The sequence below is a fragment of the Heptranchias perlo genome, unplaced genomic scaffold, assembly GCF_035084215.1.
Source record: "Heptranchias perlo isolate sHepPer1 unplaced genomic scaffold, sHepPer1.hap1 HAP1_SCAFFOLD_60, whole genome shotgun sequence".
NCBI classification, from domain to species: Eukaryota; Metazoa; Chordata; class Chondrichthyes; order Hexanchiformes; family Hexanchidae; genus Heptranchias; species Heptranchias perlo.
This window is the reverse complement of record NW_027139623.1, coordinates 1,790,885-1,810,360: the sequence shown is the minus strand read 5'-3', so window position 1 is coordinate 1,810,360 and position 19,476 is coordinate 1,790,885. Positions and strand designations below refer to the sequence as shown.

The 19,476-nt window shown below is 46.4% G+C and overlaps 1 protein-coding gene and 4 non-coding genes across 5 annotated transcripts in view; 2 read left to right on the top strand and 3 right to left on the bottom strand.

The window, feature by feature from the left end:
* Positions 1-19,476, top strand: part of LOC137316676 (zinc finger protein 850-like) — a gene marked incomplete at its 5' end in the record, with an annotated part of 305,128 nt that overhangs the window by 6,497 nt on the left and 279,155 nt on the right. The gene's annotated exons all lie outside the window — the stretch shown is intronic.
* Positions 15,986-16,057, bottom strand: trnaa-ugc (transfer RNA alanine (anticodon UGC)). Its single transcript has one exon. It is a non-coding gene; the product is annotated as a tRNA-Ala (tRNA).
* Positions 16,526-16,597, bottom strand: trnaa-cgc (transfer RNA alanine (anticodon CGC)). The gene has a single exon. It is a non-coding gene; the product is annotated as a tRNA-Ala (tRNA).
* On the top strand, positions 17,842-17,913 carry trnaa-cgc (transfer RNA alanine (anticodon CGC)). Its single transcript has one exon. It is a non-coding gene; the product is annotated as a tRNA-Ala (tRNA).
* Positions 18,770-18,841, bottom strand: trnaa-ugc (transfer RNA alanine (anticodon UGC)). The gene has a single exon. It is a non-coding gene; the product is annotated as a tRNA-Ala (tRNA).

Sequence of the window (19,476 nt, the reverse complement as noted above, 5' to 3'; positions counted from 1 at the left end):
ATAAAATTTATGGATACACACAGTTCAATGTAAATATCACAGTTACAATTCAAAAATACACAATACAGATCGTATACACTAAGACTCCGTTATTACATTTCAAAACACAGTACATATCTTCTAATACGTGCAGTACAATACAAGGTGAAATGGCCTTATACGGTGGCCTTTCCCCATAGAGCCTTTGCATCGGCCGCACCTCACTTCAATATGTCCCACAACACTTATTCCTGGACATTGGAGTGTGTCAGTGGGCAAGACTCAGTCGTGGACAGCTCCTTCAGCTGGATGACCAGCAGGGTTCTGGTGGTCCAAAGGACCTCCTTCACCGAGTTGATGATCTTCCAGCAGCAGTTGATATCTGTCTCAGTTTGCGTCCTGGAAAACAGCGCATAGAGCACGGCGTCCTGTGTCACCGAGCTATTGGGGATGAACCAGGACAGATACCAACGCATCTCTCTCCACACATTCTGCAGGGAGGGGCAGTCCCCCAGGAGATAGACGATGGTCTCGCCCCCCTGCAACCTCGTGGGAAGCTCACGGTGGCGCTGAGATGCTGTGTGCTGGAAAGACGGCACTGGGAGGGCCCTTCTCACCACCATTCAGGCTAATTCCTGGTGCCTGTTGGTCAGTTCCGGCGATAAGACGTTCCACTAAATAGTTTCAACCGTCTGATCAGAGAACTGACCAACCGGATCTACCCTCCTCTTTCCCTGCAGGACACTCAAAACATTCTGTGCCGTTCACTGTTTGATGGCCTTGTTGTATAAAGGGTTAACTTCACGACAAGAGGTGGGGTACGGTCTAGCTGGACGAGACATCCTGCATCTGCTCGGCCAGCGTGGCCAGACCCAACCTTCTCAGTGTGGGGACTGTCACTACCTTTGGTATCAAACCCCAAACTTGCTCCATTTGATTACACGGTTTGTGGTTGTAACAGGCAGAGCTGCAGCGTTTCAATTTACACTCATCTGAAGTTCCCTTGAACCACCCCTTTATATAACTATCTTGGCTCAAATTTGGAACTTGACTACTTTCTGTGGGATTTAAACCTTTTTGGATCCGGGTCACTAAAAAATCTCCGAACACCTTCTGCTGGTGGGACCTCGAGGGTCTCGGTGAACAAGGCGGCCAATCAGTGATTCGGGCCAATCAGTGATTCGGGCACTAGACACATTTACGTCTTTAATTCGGTCTTTTGTTTGGAAAAGCCCTGGACTGTGATGGGTGTAAACTTTAACCTTCTGACCTCCAATGATGTGGAGGGACTTAGAGAGGGCGCAATACAGTGGAAGTACCTGCCTCTCTCATTCTGTGTAGATTAGCTCAGCTCCCTGGAGACGAGTTGATGTAAAATTAATGGGATTAGTCTTACCATGATAGACTGGCCCAAGCATGGTGACGGAACTCTCTGATGGGGAAGGGGTAAAGGGCACAGTACTTTGTATAATGGGGGCGGCAAGCATTGGAACAGTAACAAGTCTAGTATTAAGGGTGGTGATGGTGTTGGTGTGGCTCTCCGTTCACTGGCATTCAACTCCTTCCTGAAGTAGCCCATACAGGGGAGCAGCAATTTCTGTATAGTCAGAGATACAATCCCCACACAATCCTGTCATACCCAGAAACGAGTGCAGGGAGGTCTCATCAGTGGACCGTGGTAAGGAGGTGATAACCTTGACTTTATCCTGGTCCATAGACCGGGACCCTGCCTCTACGATGACACCAAGGAACGTGATCTGAGGTTTCATCAACTGCAGCTTAGTGACATTGATCCTAAGTCCAGAGGACTCCAGTCGATGGAAAGCCTCACTCACCATTCGCAGGGGATCTTCCCGTGTCTCGGTCTGCATTAGGATTTCATCCACATATTGGATGACAGCCCAGGGATTCGCGGCCCTGTCGAAGCTCCTTTCATGTGAGCAGGGAAAATAGCGGGGCTGTTGTGGGAACGTTGAGGGAGGACGGTCCCAGTGTGCTGCTGTCCTTCGAAAGTAAAGGCGAATTTGCACTGTGAATCGGGTTAGAGCGGGAGATTCCAGAACCCGTTCAAGATATCTGTCACTGAATACCAGTGAGACCGATGGACCATTCGAGATATCTCTCACCGAATACCAGTGAGACCGATGGACCATTCGAGATATCTCTCACCGAATACCAGTGAGACCGATGGACCATTCGAGATATCTCTCACCGAATACCAGTGAGACCGATGGACCGTTCGAGATATCTCTCACCGAATACCAGTGAGACCGATGGACCATTCGAGATATCTCTCACCGAATACCAGTGAGACCGATGGACCGTTCGAGATATCTCTCACCGAATACCAGTGAGACCAATGGACCGTTCGAGATATCTCTCACCGAATACCAGTGAGACCGATGGACTATTCGAGATATCTCTCACCGAATACCAGTGAGACCGATGGACCATTCGAGATATCTCTCACCGAATACCAATGAGACCGATGGACCGTTCGAGATATCTCTCACGAATACCAGTGAGACCGATCGATCAGCTTGACTAACATCTCTGGGTATGAGGCCAAAATAGGACTAATTGTTGGAGTATATTTGATTCATTGCTTGTAATTATCTGTTGCTCACAAAGCACCATTTGATTTGCACAGAGTTCCCCCCTGATACACCATAATTTCCTGAACAGCCCTGGTGCTCTAAACTTATTTTTGTCGTTCGCAAGCTCTCCACTGCCTCTCTCAGATAGGGGGTCCTGTCTCTATAGAGGGGGTTATCACCTTTTACCCGAATACACTGAACCATTCGCCCACGTTCATGTCAGTGTTTGGAAAACACTGCCTGATGCCTTTCACACACCTGCCGAACCTTGCGGTCAGAGACGTAGAGGGTAATTTCACCTTCAGTGCTTGGGCTGTAAACTGACGCAGCTGAATTTAAAATCGGGCCGGTTCTATAAGGGGCGGGTGATCCGCTCTCCCATTTCAGTCCCCAGCAATGGTGGAAATTTCCCTCCACGTGATGTGAACGGATGCAGTTTGAGACAAAGCACGACTTGTGGGGTTCGAAGATTAATACTAGGGCGTAGGTCAGGAAAGGTGTGGCCGATTTTATGTATCTCGGCCTGGCGGAAATGGGGTGGATGAGGCTAGTAAATGATGTCAGGTCACTTACCGCCCCTTTAATACTGTCGTTCCTGCCTCCGCCATCGTGGGTAGGGTCCTGAGAAGAGCGGCCTGATCAACACCCACCTGTTTCCGGTCAGGCCACGTGTTACATGTAAATCAGTGTATTATGACTTACGGGGAACTTCATTTAATGTTGGGCACAAATGGTTGGAGGAGCCGCCCTTTCGATGGGCATTGACTGGTCCAGAACACTGAGAAGTATCTTTTTAACTCATATTTTTTGGAGTAAGAATGAGCCGTTAAGCTTTCCCTTGGCCTGCTGCGGCCGTGAGAAATCTCCCGGCCCCTGATTGTCTCAGAAATGTATCAGGAGGTTTCCTTATAGATCTGTGTAACCAGGCCCAGCCTCATGTCCCATTAAACTCCCTGCAGTGAGTAAACATTGCTGCACAACAGCTCAGAGAGGAAACGATCTCCGGAACTCCCCACTGGAGTTTGAAATTACATTAATATTTTACCAGTTAGTAACGGTCCGGGTGTTGGTCCATTATTATTCTGTTCTGGTCAAAACAAATGTCCCAATGAACAGGACGCTGTCTGACCCTGACAGCTCACCCTCAGTCCATCACACCGGGCAGTCTGTGTGATGGGAAACAATCATCAACCGAAAAGGAGGATTTGATTTTATTCATTTCAGGATTAAACAGTTAATATTGAAATCATATTATTTCCAGACTAATAACAGCAAAAAATGTCATGTTAGAATCACATCTTGTATCATTTCACAACACCGCATTTGTTTGATAAATTATAATTTCTGTCTGGTATTTCCAAATTTATGTGAAGTATTAGATTGATATCAGTTACTTCAGTGAACTCATTGATGTCAATGGAGAGTAAAATCAGGCGTGGTTAATAAAGGGCGCCCGATTGCCTACCGCCCGTCTTATGCCACCGAAAAACGTGAAAACCTACTCGAATGGACTGTAATTTTTGAGGAAATGTATTCAGATGTTTCTATATTTAAAAAATGTAACAATTAGATTCAGTGGGTATTTCAGCCCGTTCTTCAGCTCCTCTCTGAATTTAGTCTGAGTCACAGCATAAATACACGTGTTGGTGCAGGAACTGAGAAGTTGAAGCATGAATCCGGCTGACTCAATGTCACTGGCCGTATAGTACTGGGCGTTTGTTACACGCAGAGAGATAAAATAAAAAACTTCTGCGCTCCATAACAATATAAAACTGCCTGATATACAGAAGAGTAAAATAATGGATTTCCTTCGGTTCTCCATCTCTGGATCATTGTGATTATCTCCATTGCTGCAGCCCCGGAGTCCCCTGCGGACTCTATTGGCCGCTAAAACGTGCCTGGCGGTGAGAACATTGAACAGTAAAATCAGAATGAATGGGAGACAAGGCATTAATGCAAGATTAAACAAGTCAAACGCAGCAAATGTGGGTGAAGTGAAAAATGTAGGTTTGAAGACACAACCCCGGGGTACATTGTCCATTATATATTCCGGGTCTACTGCAAAGTACCAGGGAATGCTTAGTAAACAGCTCAGCGCACTCACCACCCCGATAACAACAGCCGCTGTTTTCTCGGTGCAATATTTTGTTTTCAGCTTCTGACAACAAATGGCCACAAATCGATCAAAGGTGAAAACCACTGTGAACCAGACAGAGGCCGCCGTGGCTGTTAGAATCAGGAAGAAAATGAAACGACACACGGGGGTAATGGTCAAGAATGAAACTGGGAAATAAATATCAGCAATGCGCCACATTATGACATCAGTGATAACGACCAGGAGATCGGCCGCCGCCATTCCCACCAGGTAGCGAGTGATACATTTGGAGAGTCCGCACTTTCCTCGGGACAGGATTACAATCGCCACCAAGTTAACTGTAAGAGAGAGAAACAGAAGCAGAGAAATTACTGTTCAGACCTGGAGACAAAGCAGCAGTTTGAGAGGATCAGGGTGAAATTTCCAGCTTTGTTGCTGCATCAAACGGTGGAAACTGATTTACTGACCTGGGCAGCGCTTTCGGACAGAGAAATGTTTTTAAATACAATGATCAATAAGGAATTGGGAAATTGATACAGAAAGTTAACAAAGTGAGCATCGGATCCACTGGAGGAGCCGAGTGAGGGGGCAGTGCCGGTGGGAAAGTGGGAGGTGTTTTACTGAGTGGGAATCCAACGGGTGAAATCCAGATTTGGGCTCCTGATGGACGGGAAAGTGAGCGAGGGTCGGGAAGGTAAGGGGACAGGGGGAGGTGCTGCTAATTTGTTGCTCTGGGTTGAGAGAGCTGACAGGGGCCAGCTCAAAACGGGAAAGACCGAGATCCGAGTCGGTGAGTTTGAAACTTCGAATACACATGGAAAAGGCAGCTGGAGGCGGAGCCAGTGATTGAAATTGGGAAGGAGACAAAGAAAAATGACACGTCGGAGGGGGCGGGGGGAGTCAGGAGCAGTTGGTTTGGGAAAGAGGATAAACTGAAGCAACAGATGAGATGAGAGTGGGAGGAGAGGCGGGGATTCACAAGGACAGACTGCAACAGAATGTTAGGGGAAATCAAGTCTACAGGTCTCAGTAACACAAAGCAATTAATCAATTCAACTTTTAACGTCCGTGGTTATTGGTGTCAGGGAACAGCTCGTTGGTTACATAATGTTTCAATAAATTTACTTTTCACATTCAATTGCAATTAAACTCGAATGTATTCTTTAAGTTAGCCTCGTTCTTTATTGAACTAAGTTGACATATAGCTTCTCGAGTACAATATCCTAATAAATCAATGCGATCAAGAAATCACTGATTTTATTATTTAAATACATTTCAATTATGTTTATATATTCAATCAGTAAACAAGTAAAAGGAACATTCACATAAACAGACTGAGGACCTGATAGCGATAAACACACCCGGAGAGAGTACAATAAAACTCTCACAATCTGACAACATCCTGATAACACTTTCAATTCACATTTCATCTTCATAATTATACTGGAAGTTTCAGCAGTTCATTCCGATGAATTATTCTCAACGCTGCCGTTCCCCCTCTCTCCACATCTCATTCTCTGTGTTTGTGTGTCTCTCTCTGTCTCTTTCTCTCCCGTCCCTTCTCCACCTCCCTTCTCGTTTTCCTTCTCAGTCGCGTTCTCGATCGTTCCGCTCTGTCTCTCCGCACTCTCTCTACTCTCTTTCTCAATGTCGCTTTTCACACCCGAGTAAATCCTAACTTCCTGCGCCTGCTTTCTCTTCACCAACCCCGTGTTCCAACGATCCTATTCTTAATGTCAGTTTGTTCAATGGTGAAGCCTCTGTGAAAAGTTTAATGTTTCTACAGATCATTCAAGTCTCCACCTGTTCACCTACACTGTTCACTTCATCTGCAATGTAAGGAATAAAGACAATCGAATGCCTCTTCCAGACACACCTCACAATAATTGAAATTCCTTCTCCTGAATTACAAAGTAAAGCGTTAGATGGCGGCATTGTTCAATTAACAAAACGCCAACATCACCGCTGCTGCAAAAAATCTACAGATAAATAGAAGGGCTCATGATTCCAACAGATAAAGTGCAAACTGATACAAAATAACCTCAAAACATTGCATTTTACAGTGAATTCATCGACAGTGAAGCAGAGAATGAGATGTGAAAGAATCAGCAGCAAACTCAGTTCAGTAACCAGAACTCTGGAGCTTCTTCAGATACACACACAATGAAATAATATTTCATAAGAGTGATAACTAATAAATACATTGAAATCCCAGTTAAACTGAACCATGTTATTGTGGGGGGAGGACATTGCGCTGCCTCCTTCTAACACTGAGACCGTGAGCTGTCTCATTACCAATCACTGAAAACACATTGATGAAAAAAATTCCAGGTCAGATTAGTTCCACAACATGAAACTGTTAACAGCTCCTGATGGTCTGATGCCAGCTCTTAGCCCAGACATCTGATTCCAATGCTTCAAGTGCAGAGAATAATCGAGTAACAAAGCCAGGGTTGGATAAACAACGTTCACTATAGATAAAATGCAATTGCTACAGGTCCGACCGTTTGAAGGGTAGACCATTATTCCACAATAAATTCAGTGCACAGAATAATCCAGTAACAATGCCAGGGTTGGATATGCAAAGATCATAAAATCATGCAGAACCCTGGTTAGAGCACACCTGGAGTACTGTGAGCAATTCTGGGCACCGCACCTTCGGAAGGACATATTGGCCTTGGAGGGAGTGCAGCGTAGGTTTACTGGAATGATACCCGGACTCCAAGGGTTAAATTACGAGGAGAGATTACACAAATTGGGGTTGTATTCTCTAGAGTTTAGAAGGTTAAGGGGTGATCTGATCGAAGTTTATAAGATAATATGGGGAACGGATAGGGTGGATAGAGAGAAACTATTTCCGCTGGTTGGGGTTTCTCGGAGTAGGGGGCACAGTCTAAAAATTAGAGCCAGACCTTTCAGGAGCGAGATTAGAAAACATTGCGACACACAAAGGGTGGTAGAGATTTGGAACTCTCTTCCGCAAACGGCAATTGATACTAGCTCAATTGCTAAATTTAAACGTGAAATAGATAGCTTTTTGGCAACCAAAGGTATTAAGGGATATGGGCCAAAGGCAGGTATATGGAGCTAGATCATAGATCAGCCATGATCTGATCGAATGGCGGAGCAGGCACGAGGGACTGAATGGCCTACTCCTGCTCCTATGTTCCTATAATAGATATAATGCAGCTCCTACAAGACCAAGCGTTTTGAATTTAATGACATACCATTATTCAACAATATATTCAGTACAGAGAACAATCCAGTAACAGTGCAAGGGTTGGATATACAATGTTCATTACAGATATAATGCAGCTCCTGCAAGACTGAAAGAGCAGAGACTTTAAACCTTCCATCATTCAACTGATATAAGAGAAGAGGTGACTGCGCAAAACATAGTGGGAGAAAGAATAATTAGCCAAATACAGCAGCACAGTTAACACCGATTTGCAATATTCACAGATGAGATGACGGCTTACCTGGAACTCCAATGGCTGCAAGAACAGGATAGTAAATGCGTTCGATCTGCAACAATACTGGATATTCCATTTCTGTGAGAAGCGGTGACTTCTGTTGATCTGAAAACCGCAGCTCCAGAAGGCACTCTGGGCTGATACATTGCAACGAGCTTAATTTATACAGGGGATTAATCTCCACTGACACGGTTATACCCCTGATCATTGCTATTAGTTACAGTCACCTGAACAAACACATTACATCAGCAGCTTTGTCTCCCATGTAAATAATGACGAGAATATATCACAAACATCTCAAAGTCCAGCACATTATCTTAATGAGACCTCTCTCAGGAATAAAGTTAAAAGCTGTGCTCATAAAGGACTGGTCCAACAATCATGAGCGGCTCCATTTGCAGTTTTCATATAATTGTATTGACTAAGGAGACAGTAACGGAACATTTAGATAAGCATAATTTAATAGGACAAAGTCAGCATGGCTTTATGAAGGGGAAGTCATGTCTGACAAATTTGCTTGAGTTCTTCGAGGATATAACGTACAGGGTGGATAAAGGGGAACCAGTGGACATAGTGTATTTAGACTTCCAGAAGGCATTCGACAAGTTGCCACATAAAAGATTATTACTTAAGATAAAAAATCACGGGATTGGGGGTAATATTCTGGCATGGGTGGAGGATTGGTTATCGAACAGGAAGCAGAGAGTTGGGATAAATGGTTCATTTTCGGACTGGCAACCAGTAACCAGTGGTGTTCCACAGGGGTCGGTGCTGGGTCCCCAACTCTTTACAATCTATATTAACGATTTGGAGGAGGGGACCGAGTGCAACATATCAAAATTTGCAGATGATACAAAGATGGGAGGGAAAGTAGAGAGTGAGGAGGACAAAAAAACCTGCAAGGGGATATAGACAGGCTGGGTGAGTGGGCGGAGATTTGGCAGATGCAATATAATATTGGAAAATGTGAGGTTATGCACTTTGGCAGGAAAAATCAGAGAGCAAGTTATTTTCTTAATGGCGAGAGACTGGAAAGTACTGCAGTACAAAGGGATCTGGGGGTCCGAGTGCAAGAAAATCAAAAAAGTTGGTATGCAGGTGCAGCAGGTGATCAAGAAAGCCAACGGAATGTTGGCTTTTATTGCTCGGGGGATAGAATATAAAAACAAGGAGGTATTGCTGCAGTTATATAAGGTATTGGTGAGACCGCACCTGGAATATTGCATACAGTTTTGGTCTCCATACTTAAGAAAAGACATACTTGCTCTCGAGGCAGTACAAAGAAGGTTCACTCGGTTAATCCCGGGGATGAGGGGGCGGACATATGAGGAGAGGTTGAGTAGATTGGGACTCTACTCATTGGAGTTCAGAAGAATGAGAGGCGATCTTATTGAAACATATAAGATTGTGAAGGGTCTTGATCGGGTGGATGCAGTAAGGATGTTCCCAAAGATGGGTGAAACTAGAACTAGGGGGCATAATCTTAGAATAAGGGGCTGCTCTTTCAAAACTGAGATGAGGAGAAACTTCTTCACTCAGAGGGTAGTAGGTCTGTGGAATTTGCTGCCCCAGGAAGCTGTGGAAGCTACATCATTAGATAAATTTAAAACAGAAATAGACAGTTTCCTAGAAGTAAAGGGAATTAGGGGTTATGGGGAGCGGGCGTGAAATTGGACATGAAGCTGAGTTCGGATCGGTCAATGCCCTGTGGGTGGCGGAGAGGGCCCAGGGGCTGTTTGGCCGGGTCCTGCTCCGACTTCTTGTGTTCTTTAGATTTGTGGTTGGGATCAGATCAGCCATGATCTTATTGAATGGCGGAGCAGGCTCGAGGGGCCGATTGGCCTACTCCTGCTCCAATTTCTTATGTTCTTATGTTCTTATGTTCTTATGTTCACTCCTGCCCATTCATTTATAAATTTTACAGATTTCACCGCGTCTACACTGAATCCAAGGACAAAAGCAGACCCGTTTCACTATGTACCTGCAGTTTCCCAGTTAAAATATGTATTTTGAGTCTCTGACACGGGGACAGTTCAAGGTCACGCTTAGGACTGTGCGTGATTTCAGGGGTCACTGAAAGAGTTTCATTGCCATTCCTCTCTCCGTTATTTTCCTGCAGATATTTACCCGTTTATTTTATTTTGGTTGAAGGCTGCAGTAAAATTGTTCCCGTGCAACCCCGAGCTGAGCTCATGACCCGATTTGACCTCCATCACAAAGGCCCCGTGCTTCCCTCACCCGCCTCCATTCCTTCCTCAGCATATTGCCATTCAAACCCTCATTAATGTCTCTGACCCTCCAGACTCCATTCCTCCAATGCACGCCTGTCCGGTCATTCAGCCTCCTCCTTCCAACCAGCACCAGGTCCTGCTTGGCCCCATTACCCTCACTGCCTCCCACTTCCCGATTGCCTGACGTTTAACATTTTCAGCATGGGGTTTAAATCCCTCCATGGCCCACCCCTCCCCATCTCCGCCCTCTCCTCCACACCTACAGGAAACCCACCCGTGACCTCCTCATTCATCGATCATTGGCCTCTTTTGGTCGGATATCCCTCGCTTGGTTCCACTCACCTATCTGATCATAGCCAGGAGAAGCTTCTCTTCCCACCCTATCACCGTTATATCTGATGTCTCTAAAGGTTCAATCCTTTGCTCCCTCCTCTTCCTCATCTGCATGATGCCCTTTGGTGACATTGTCCGCAGACATGGACCAGCTTTCAGCTTTACGCTGACAAAACCACCGCCTCTCTTGACCCTTCCAATGTCTTTGTGTTGTCATAGCAGCATTCTGTTTTGGAGGAGCCATAATTTACACCAGTTAAAAATTGTGAAGTCAAGATCTTTGACCCCCTCCCAATCTCCACATCCTTGCCACTGATTCCATCTCCAACCCTCTCTTTTTGATTGGTGAGTCCCTCACCAATCACCCAGTCCTTACTGACCTGCATTGGCTTCCAGTCTCCGAAGCCTGTAGTTTATTTTTTATTGTTCCTTGCACTTAAATCCACTAGGGCCTCACCCCTCCCTATCTCTGTAACCTCCTCCAGCCCTGCAGCCAATGCCAAATACCTCCCTATCTCTGTAACCTCCTCCAGCCCTGCAGCCATTCCCCCACCTCACGCGCTTGTGCATCCACAGTTAATTTGCTCTACTTTTGACAGCCGTGCCTTCAGCCATATCCACGCTCCAGAATGCCCTCCCTATGCCCCTCCATCTCCCTCTCCCCCTTTCTGGTATCAGGCATGGCTCAGTGGTAGCGGTCTCGCTTCTGAGTTGGAAAGTTGTGAGTTTTAGTCCCACTCCAGAGACTTGAACACATAATCCAAGCTGACACTACAGTGCAGTACTGAGGCAGCACTGCACTGTCGGAGATATCGACTGACGTAAGACGCGTTAAACGGAAGGCCCATCTACCTTCTCAGGTAGATATAACAGATCACACGGCAATATTCGAGAATAAACAGAGGAGTTCTCCCCAGTGACCTGGGCAATATTTATCCCTCAACTAATAGAACTGAAACCGATTCTTTGGTCATTTATCTCATTGCAGTTTGTATGAGCTTGCTGTGTGCAAATTTGCTGGCGCGTTTCCCACATTACCACAGTGACTACACTTCAAAGTGCACTTCATTGACTGTAAAGCATTTTGGGACGTCTGGGGGTCTTGAAAGGCGCTGTATAAACGCAAGTCCTTTCCTTCTTTCAGACCTTCCATGAAAGCCATCTCTTGTGTCATGATTTTCTCATGGCGCCAAATATCTCCTTCTTCAGCTGGAGTTCCATATTTGTCTGATTATACCTCAGTAAATCGGATTGGTCTAATTATCTATGCGGGGTTAAATGCGCTGTTTAAATGCAAGTCGTTATTTCTCTGAGTTGTAAATTTTCAGTGCATTTGCTACTAACAGCCAATCGAAACCTTATAGTAGTGTCGTCACTGTTGCCCACGTGTTCCCCCACACAGAAGTCTGATCCGAGCTCAGGCTCGTAATAAACACTTGATTAAATATATGGTTACCTCGTGAAGGATTTTGGACTTTTCAATATGGATCTTTCACTTGCTAAAGGAGCAGAGTTTGGTTCAACACAGGATGGAACACAGAGCTGTTAGACTTGACTATTCAAGACTGCATTCTGGGAAGATTGAGCAAGTTCGAAAGGTTTTATTATTGCTTCAGATTGTTTAGAAGACTAACTGAGACGATGAACTTGCACTGAGGTAAGCGGCGAGGTTAAAGTTAAGACAGCTGCCGAGCTAGGAATTGAAGTCTGTGGGAAACTGTCGTAAACTTCAGATGCTGCAGCAACAGTTTGTTTGAACCATGGGAAAGAGAGAGAGGGAAAGGAGAGAGAGTGAAAAGTTCCAGCAGCTTGTTTTTACCAGCGAGGATGGGAAAACATTTCTCCTCATTTCCCCTCTAGTTCTTTTGCCAATTATTTTGAATCTCTGTCCTTTGGTTATTGACCCACTTGCCGGTGGAAACAGTTTCTCCCTTTTTGGCTGCCCAAACCCCTCATTATTTTGAATACCTCTATTAGGTCTCCACTCAAGCTTCTCTGCTCCAAGGAGAACAAACCCAGATTCTCCAATCTCTCCACATAACGGAAGTCCCTCTTCCCTGGCATCATCCTGATCAAGCTCCTCCGTACCCTCTCCAAGGCCTTGCCATCTTTCCTAAAGTGCACTGTCCAGAATTGTACACAACACTCAAGCTGAGGCCTAACCAGTGCAGCGTGACTTCCTTGTGTTTGTTTTCAATGCCACTATTTAGAAAGCCAAGTGTCCCATTCACTTTCATAGCCGCCTGTTCAACTGGCCCTGTCGCCTTCAACGATTTGTAAATATGCACACCCAGGCCCCTCTGCTCTTGGATCTACTGAAAATAGTACCATTTTTTAACTTGCCCTGTCACCTTCAAAGATTGGTGAATATACACCCCCAGGTCCCACTGCTCTTCCACCCCCTCAAAATAGTACCATTTAGATGCTACTGGCTCCACACGTGGTTCCTCCAAAAGTGCATGAATTCACTCTTATCCGCATTAAATTTCAACTGCCATGTGTCTGCCCATTTTGTCAGTCTTTCTATGTACTCCTGAAGTCGGCTACTATCCTGCTCACTGTTTATGTTTCGAATTTTGGCTACAATTGTGAAAAGATCCTCTGAGGCTCGCCTCACCTTTAAACACAAGGACAGGCAAGACTTCCGCTACCTCGTGAAAAACCTAATGCTCGGCACAGGATAGCATTCAATGGAAGAGCGCACGCACCGTATCAATGGTTTCGAACCCAGGGCTGGATTGCGGGCCCAGTGAGAGATTATTCCACTTTGACAGATTGGGGAGGACCTGGGACAAGAGTTTAGACTACGCAGAGGTTGGAATAGGGTGGATTTTAGGCGGTTCTCCTTTTCCCAGTGAGTAGTGAGCCTCTGGAATGCGTTGCTGGCTGGTGCGGTGCGTTCTGACTCTCTGCCTGCCTTCTCCAGGGAGCTGGACCGGTTTTTGGCTGGGGCAGAGGTCACAATATATAAAAGGTAAGAGGATTTACAGTTAGTGTCCCTACGATCCATGTGATCTCCTGGACTGGTTTCGATCACCTGAGGAGGTGGGGGAGGAATTTTCCAGTGTATTCTATCCCTTAAAGGCCCTGGATTTTTCTCAGGATCTTTGTCTCTCCCAGGAGATTACATGTCTGCGGGCGGGTGAGGGGGAGTAAGTGTCAGTAATGATGCTCCAGCAATCCCGAGTGAGGGGCAGGCCTGATGGACCAGCTGGTCTTTTACTGCCCGTCATTTCCGTATGTTCGTCTACATCCCCAGCTCGTCATGGTGTTTTCAACGAAACGATCTTCACACAAACCCACACCTGGGGCATGTGCTGCGTCTGTCTTTAGTGAAACGAGACTCAATGTCTCTGCGTCTCACGTTATTCTCCTCTGAAGTTCAAGGGCTCGAAATATTCTTGCAGGCCTCTGCTACAATGTGCCTGAGAATTTCTAGTCCCGTCCAGCCGTCTGCTACGTGTCTAGGTGGCTGTTGTCCGCTTGGAGCACAAGAGGAGATGACTTTCAACCCAGTAAATCATTGGGTGGTCTTAAGACAGTGAACACTCAGTCCTTGTACCCTTGGTTATAGTTCTATTAGATTCGGGGTTGTAGCTCAGTGGTATAGCGCCTGCTTTGCGTGTATATATTTCTGGGTTCAATATCTAACATCTCCAACATTTATCTTCACCAGAATGTCCCACAGAAAGATGAATCGTGCTTTCAGAGGGAAGCGAGTTCCAACTTCTGAGACAAACATTCAATTGTCCCGGAACAGGACTTCATCTCACGGTCCCCTCAGCAGCTCAGCTCATACTAGCCGCCGACTGACCAGAATTCAAAACTGGAACCATAAAGTGCTTGGAGAGAGAACCCGGGACCTCATACACGCGAAGCACGCGATCTATCACTGAGCTACATCACCAGATAGGGAAGACCTCTAACCAAATATAAAAGGACTCAGTGCCTCACTTTCCTAAGGCCATCCGAGGATTTACTGGGTTGAAAAGCATCTCCTTTTGTACTCCAAGCAGACAACTATACCGAGGTATGCGGACCTGATATACTCAGAGACTCTGAGTAATGAGAAAGGGGGCGTTGAGAAGTAAGACTGGGAGAGGGGGAGAGCCACCATGGGCTCTGCTGTAACCATCCTTCCTATTCGAGGGCGCAATTTTCGTACGTTATCAGTCACTTTGCCTCTGATTGGACGGGACTAGAAATGCTCAGGCACATTGTAGCAGAGGCCGGCAAGAATATTTCGAGTCCTTGAGCTTCAGAGGAGAGCAACTTAAGGCCTGGAGAGTATTGCGTCTCATTTCACTATAGACGGATGCAGGACTTGCCCCAGGTGTAGGTTTGTGTTTAAAGATCACTTCACTGAAAACACCTTGACGATCTGGGGTTATAGACCGGCATGACGGGCGGGAAAACAGTTGGTTCATCAATCCTGCCCCACATGCCTAGAGCATCGTGACCAGACATTTCCTCCCTACAAAACCCGCCCCACCCACCGGAAACATGTAATCTCCTGGGAGCGGTTACAAATCAGAAAAACAATCAAAAGCCGATAATGAGGGCGAATTCTGGGAAATTCCTCCCCGACTCCCTCAGGCGATCGAATCGAGTTCAGTGGATCACACTGACCATGTGCAGGTTAACTGTAAAACCACTCACCTTCTATATGATGCGATCTCTGCCCCAGTCAAGAAATGGCCCAGATCCCTCGAGAACGCGGAGGGAGTCAGCACCCACCACACCAGCCAGAATTGCATTCCAGAGACTCACTACTCTCTGGGAAAAGAAGAATCACCGAACATTAAGAATATTTTTACCTCTGTGTGGTCTGAACGCCTGTCAGCTGCTCCTCCCCAACCTGTGAAACTGGATGGTGGTGAACCTGTGGAATTCTCGACCACAGAAGGCTGTGGAGGCGAAGTCACTGAATATATTTAAGAAGCAGATAGAGAGATTTCGACACACACAAGGCATCAAGGGGTATGGGGAGAGCGCGGAAATATGGTATTGAGATAGAGGATCAGCCATGATCCGATTGAATGGCGGAGCAGGCTCGAAGGTCCGACTCGTGATCCTATTTTCGATGTTTTAATAACTCCGCACGCAATCCAGCCCCAGGACGGCAGCCATTTCAAAGGCGCGTGCGCGCTTCCATTGAATTTTATCCTGTGCAGAGCATTTGCCTTTTCTCGAGGTCAAGAAACCCTTTCCTGTCCTTGTGTGTGAAGGTGAGGTGAGGACAAGAGGGTCTTTTCAAAATTTCAAACATAAATAATTTGGAAATGCCGGGGATTGAACCCGGGACCTCATACATGCAAAGCATGCGCTCTTCCACTGAGCTACATCCCCTCTGCAAAGTCTGCTCCACTTTAGAAATAAACAAGTGGGATTTCAGCTCCGTCTCTCCCGGACAACGAGATGCCCAGTCATCACACGTGCTCCAAATGTTCAACCTCTGCTTCAGTTCACGGGGTTTCTGCTCCTCTTTACTTTGAACTTTCCAAAAAAATGTCAGCGGAAATAAAAAAATACAATTGCCAATAGTCAGTGACGAGGCTGACATCCAACCTCTGAATCATAAAGTGAGATGGATGAATGACACAGCGTCAAACAAGAGCTGGGACTGCTCGCTAGAAATTGCACTGTCACATATTCCGGTCAGTCGGCGGCTGTTATGAGCTGAGCTGCTGAGGGGACCGTGAGATGAAGTCCTGCTCCGGGATAATTTAATGCTTGTGGAGCCTCAGAAGTTGGAACTCGCTGAGCTCAGAAAGCGCGATTCGCCTTTCCGTGCGTAATTCTGATGAAAAATATTTTTGGAGATGCTGGGGATTGAAGCCAGGACCTCATATATGCGAAGCATGCGCTCTACCACTGAGCTACATCCCCCGATGAAATAAATAGCTACCCAACGAAAGAAGAACGGATTATCCTCATTTTATGAGACCACCCATGGTGGGTCTGCCACGTGATGGATTATTTCCAGTTTCAAAGATTGGGGAGGAGCGGGGAACAGGCGTTGAGACGACACAGATGGAAGAATCGTCTGGATGTTAGGCGGTTCTTTATTTCCCAGAGTGTAGTGAGTCTCTGGATTGCATTGCCGGCTGGTCTGGTGGATGCTGACACTTTGTATACTTGGCTTAAAATCATCGAGTTTTCTGTTCCAAGCAGACAATTAAAGATGAAGTTTGCGGACCTGATACAACTGTGGGTGAACGGAAGAAACCAGGCCTCGGCACTTAGTCTAATGAGAAAGGGGGAGTTGAGAAGAAAGGCCGGGAAAGTGGGGAGAGACTCCTTGAACTGTGCTGTAAACATCCTTCCTATTTGAGGGCGCATTTTTCGAACGCTCCCGTTATCAGTCACTTTGCTTACGGTTGGACGGGACTCGAAATGCTCAGGCACATTGTAGCAGAGGCCGGCAAGAATATTTCGAGTCCCTGAGCTTCAGAGGAGGGTAAGGTGATGCACAGGCAGCATTGAGTCTCATTTCACTAGAGACGGCCAGGTGTGAGTTTGTGTTTAAAGATCACTTCACAAAAAACACCTTGACGAACTGAGGTTACTGACGGACATGATGGTCAGGAAAAGACCAGCTGGTTCATCAATCCTGTCCCACATGCCCGGAGCATCGTGACTGGACACTTCCTACTGACACCACCCGCCCCACCCACTGGAAACATGTAATCTCCTGGGAGCGGTTACAAACCAGAAAAAAATACAGGGCCAATTTCTGGAAAATTCTTCCCCAACATCTTCAGACGATCGAAACCAGTCCAGGACATGACAGTGACCATGCGAAGGTTAAGTGTAAAACCACTCACCTTCTATATGATGCGATCTCTGCCCCAGTTAAGAACAGATCCAGATCCCTCGAGAAGGCAGAGAGAGAGTCAGCACCCACCACACCAGCCGGCAATGCATTCCAGAGACTCACTACTCTCTGGGAAATGAAGAACCGCCTGACATACAGACTATTCTTACCTCTGTGTAGTCGAAACGCCTGTTCCCTGCTCCGCCCCAATCTTTGAAACTGCAAATAATCAATCACGTGGCAGACCCACCTTGGACGGGCTCATAAAATGAGAACGATCAGTTCTTCTTTCCTTGGGTAGCTATTGATTTTATCTGGGGATGTAGCTCAGTGGTAGAGCGCAAGCTTCGCATGTATGAGGTCCTGGGTTCAATCCCCAGCTTCTCCAAAAATATTTTTTCATCAGAATTACGCACGGAAAGGCGAATTTCGCTTTCTGAGCGCAGTGAGTTCCAACTTCTGAGGCTCCACAAACATTTAATTGTCCCGGAGCAGGACTTCATCTCACGGTCCCCTCAGCAGCTCAGCTCAGAACAGCCGCCGACTGACCAGAATTCAAAAGGTAAAGTGCTTGGGCATAGAAACTGAGACCTCATACACGCGAAGCATGCGGTCTATCACTGAGCTCCAACACCAGATAATAACGACCTCTAACCAAGTGTCAAAGGACTGAGTGCCTCACTTTCCTAAGGTCATCCGAGGATTTACTGTGCTGAAAAGCATTTCCTCTTTTAAGCATAGGAGATACCTGAGGTCTGCGGACCTGATACTAGAATTTTAATTACAGATTTTATTCAATTAATTCAATTTTTAAATAATTTAAATTGAATTCCCCAGCTGCCGTGGCGGGATTATTATTCCAGGCCTCTGGATTACCAGTCCAGTAAACTAACCACAATAATACCGTACCCGCTGGGTAAGCAGAAGAAACCAGGTCTCGTCACTCAGAGAAATGAGAAAGGGAGCGTTGGGAAGAAAGTCTGGGGGAGAGGTGAGTCTCCTCGGGCTCTGCCGACCAGCATTTCTGTTTCAGGTCGCTGTTCTTCCAACTGCTCGCTGGACATTGCACCGTCACACATTCCGATCAGTCGGCGGCTGCTGTGAACTGAGCTGCTGAGGAGACCGTGAGATGAAATCCTGCTCAGGGGCAATTTAATGCTTGTGGAGCCTCAGAGGTTGGAATTCGCGGAACATCGAAATCAAGATTCGCCTTTCTGTGGGTAATTCTGGTGAAAAAATAGCTTTGGAGATGCTGGGAATTGAACCCAGGACCTCATACATGCAAAGCACGCGCTCTACCACTGAGCTACATCCCCAGATAAGAGCACATTCCAACGAAGAGCTGATTTCCTTCATTTTATGAGGTCACATAAGGTTTTTTTGGGGGATCAATTCATCTCCTTTTCTGCTCCAAACATAAAATTAATATGAAGTTTGCGGACCTGATATAATTATGGGTGAACGGAAGAAACCAGGCCTCAGCACTCAGAGTAATGAGAAAGGGGGCATTGAGAAGAAAGGCTGGGAGAGAGGGAGAGTCTCCTTTGGCTGTGCTGTAACCATCCTTCCGATTTCAGAGCACATTTTTCGAACGCTCCAACGGTTGGACGGGACTAGAAATCCTCAGGCACATTGTGGCAGAGGCCGGCAAGTATATTTCGAGTCCCGGAGCTTCAGAGGAGGGTAAGGTGAGACACAGACAGCATTGAGTATAATTTCACCATAGACGGATGCAGGACTTGCCCCTGGTGTGGTTTTGTGTTTAAAGATCACTTCATTGAAAACACCTTGACGATCTGGGGCTACAGACGGACATGATGGTCAGGAAAAGACCAGTTGGTTCATCAATCCTGCCCCACATGCCTGGAGCATCGTGACTGGACACTTCCTACCGACACCACCCGCCCCTCCCACCGGAAACATGTAATCTCCTGGGAGCGGCGACAAACTA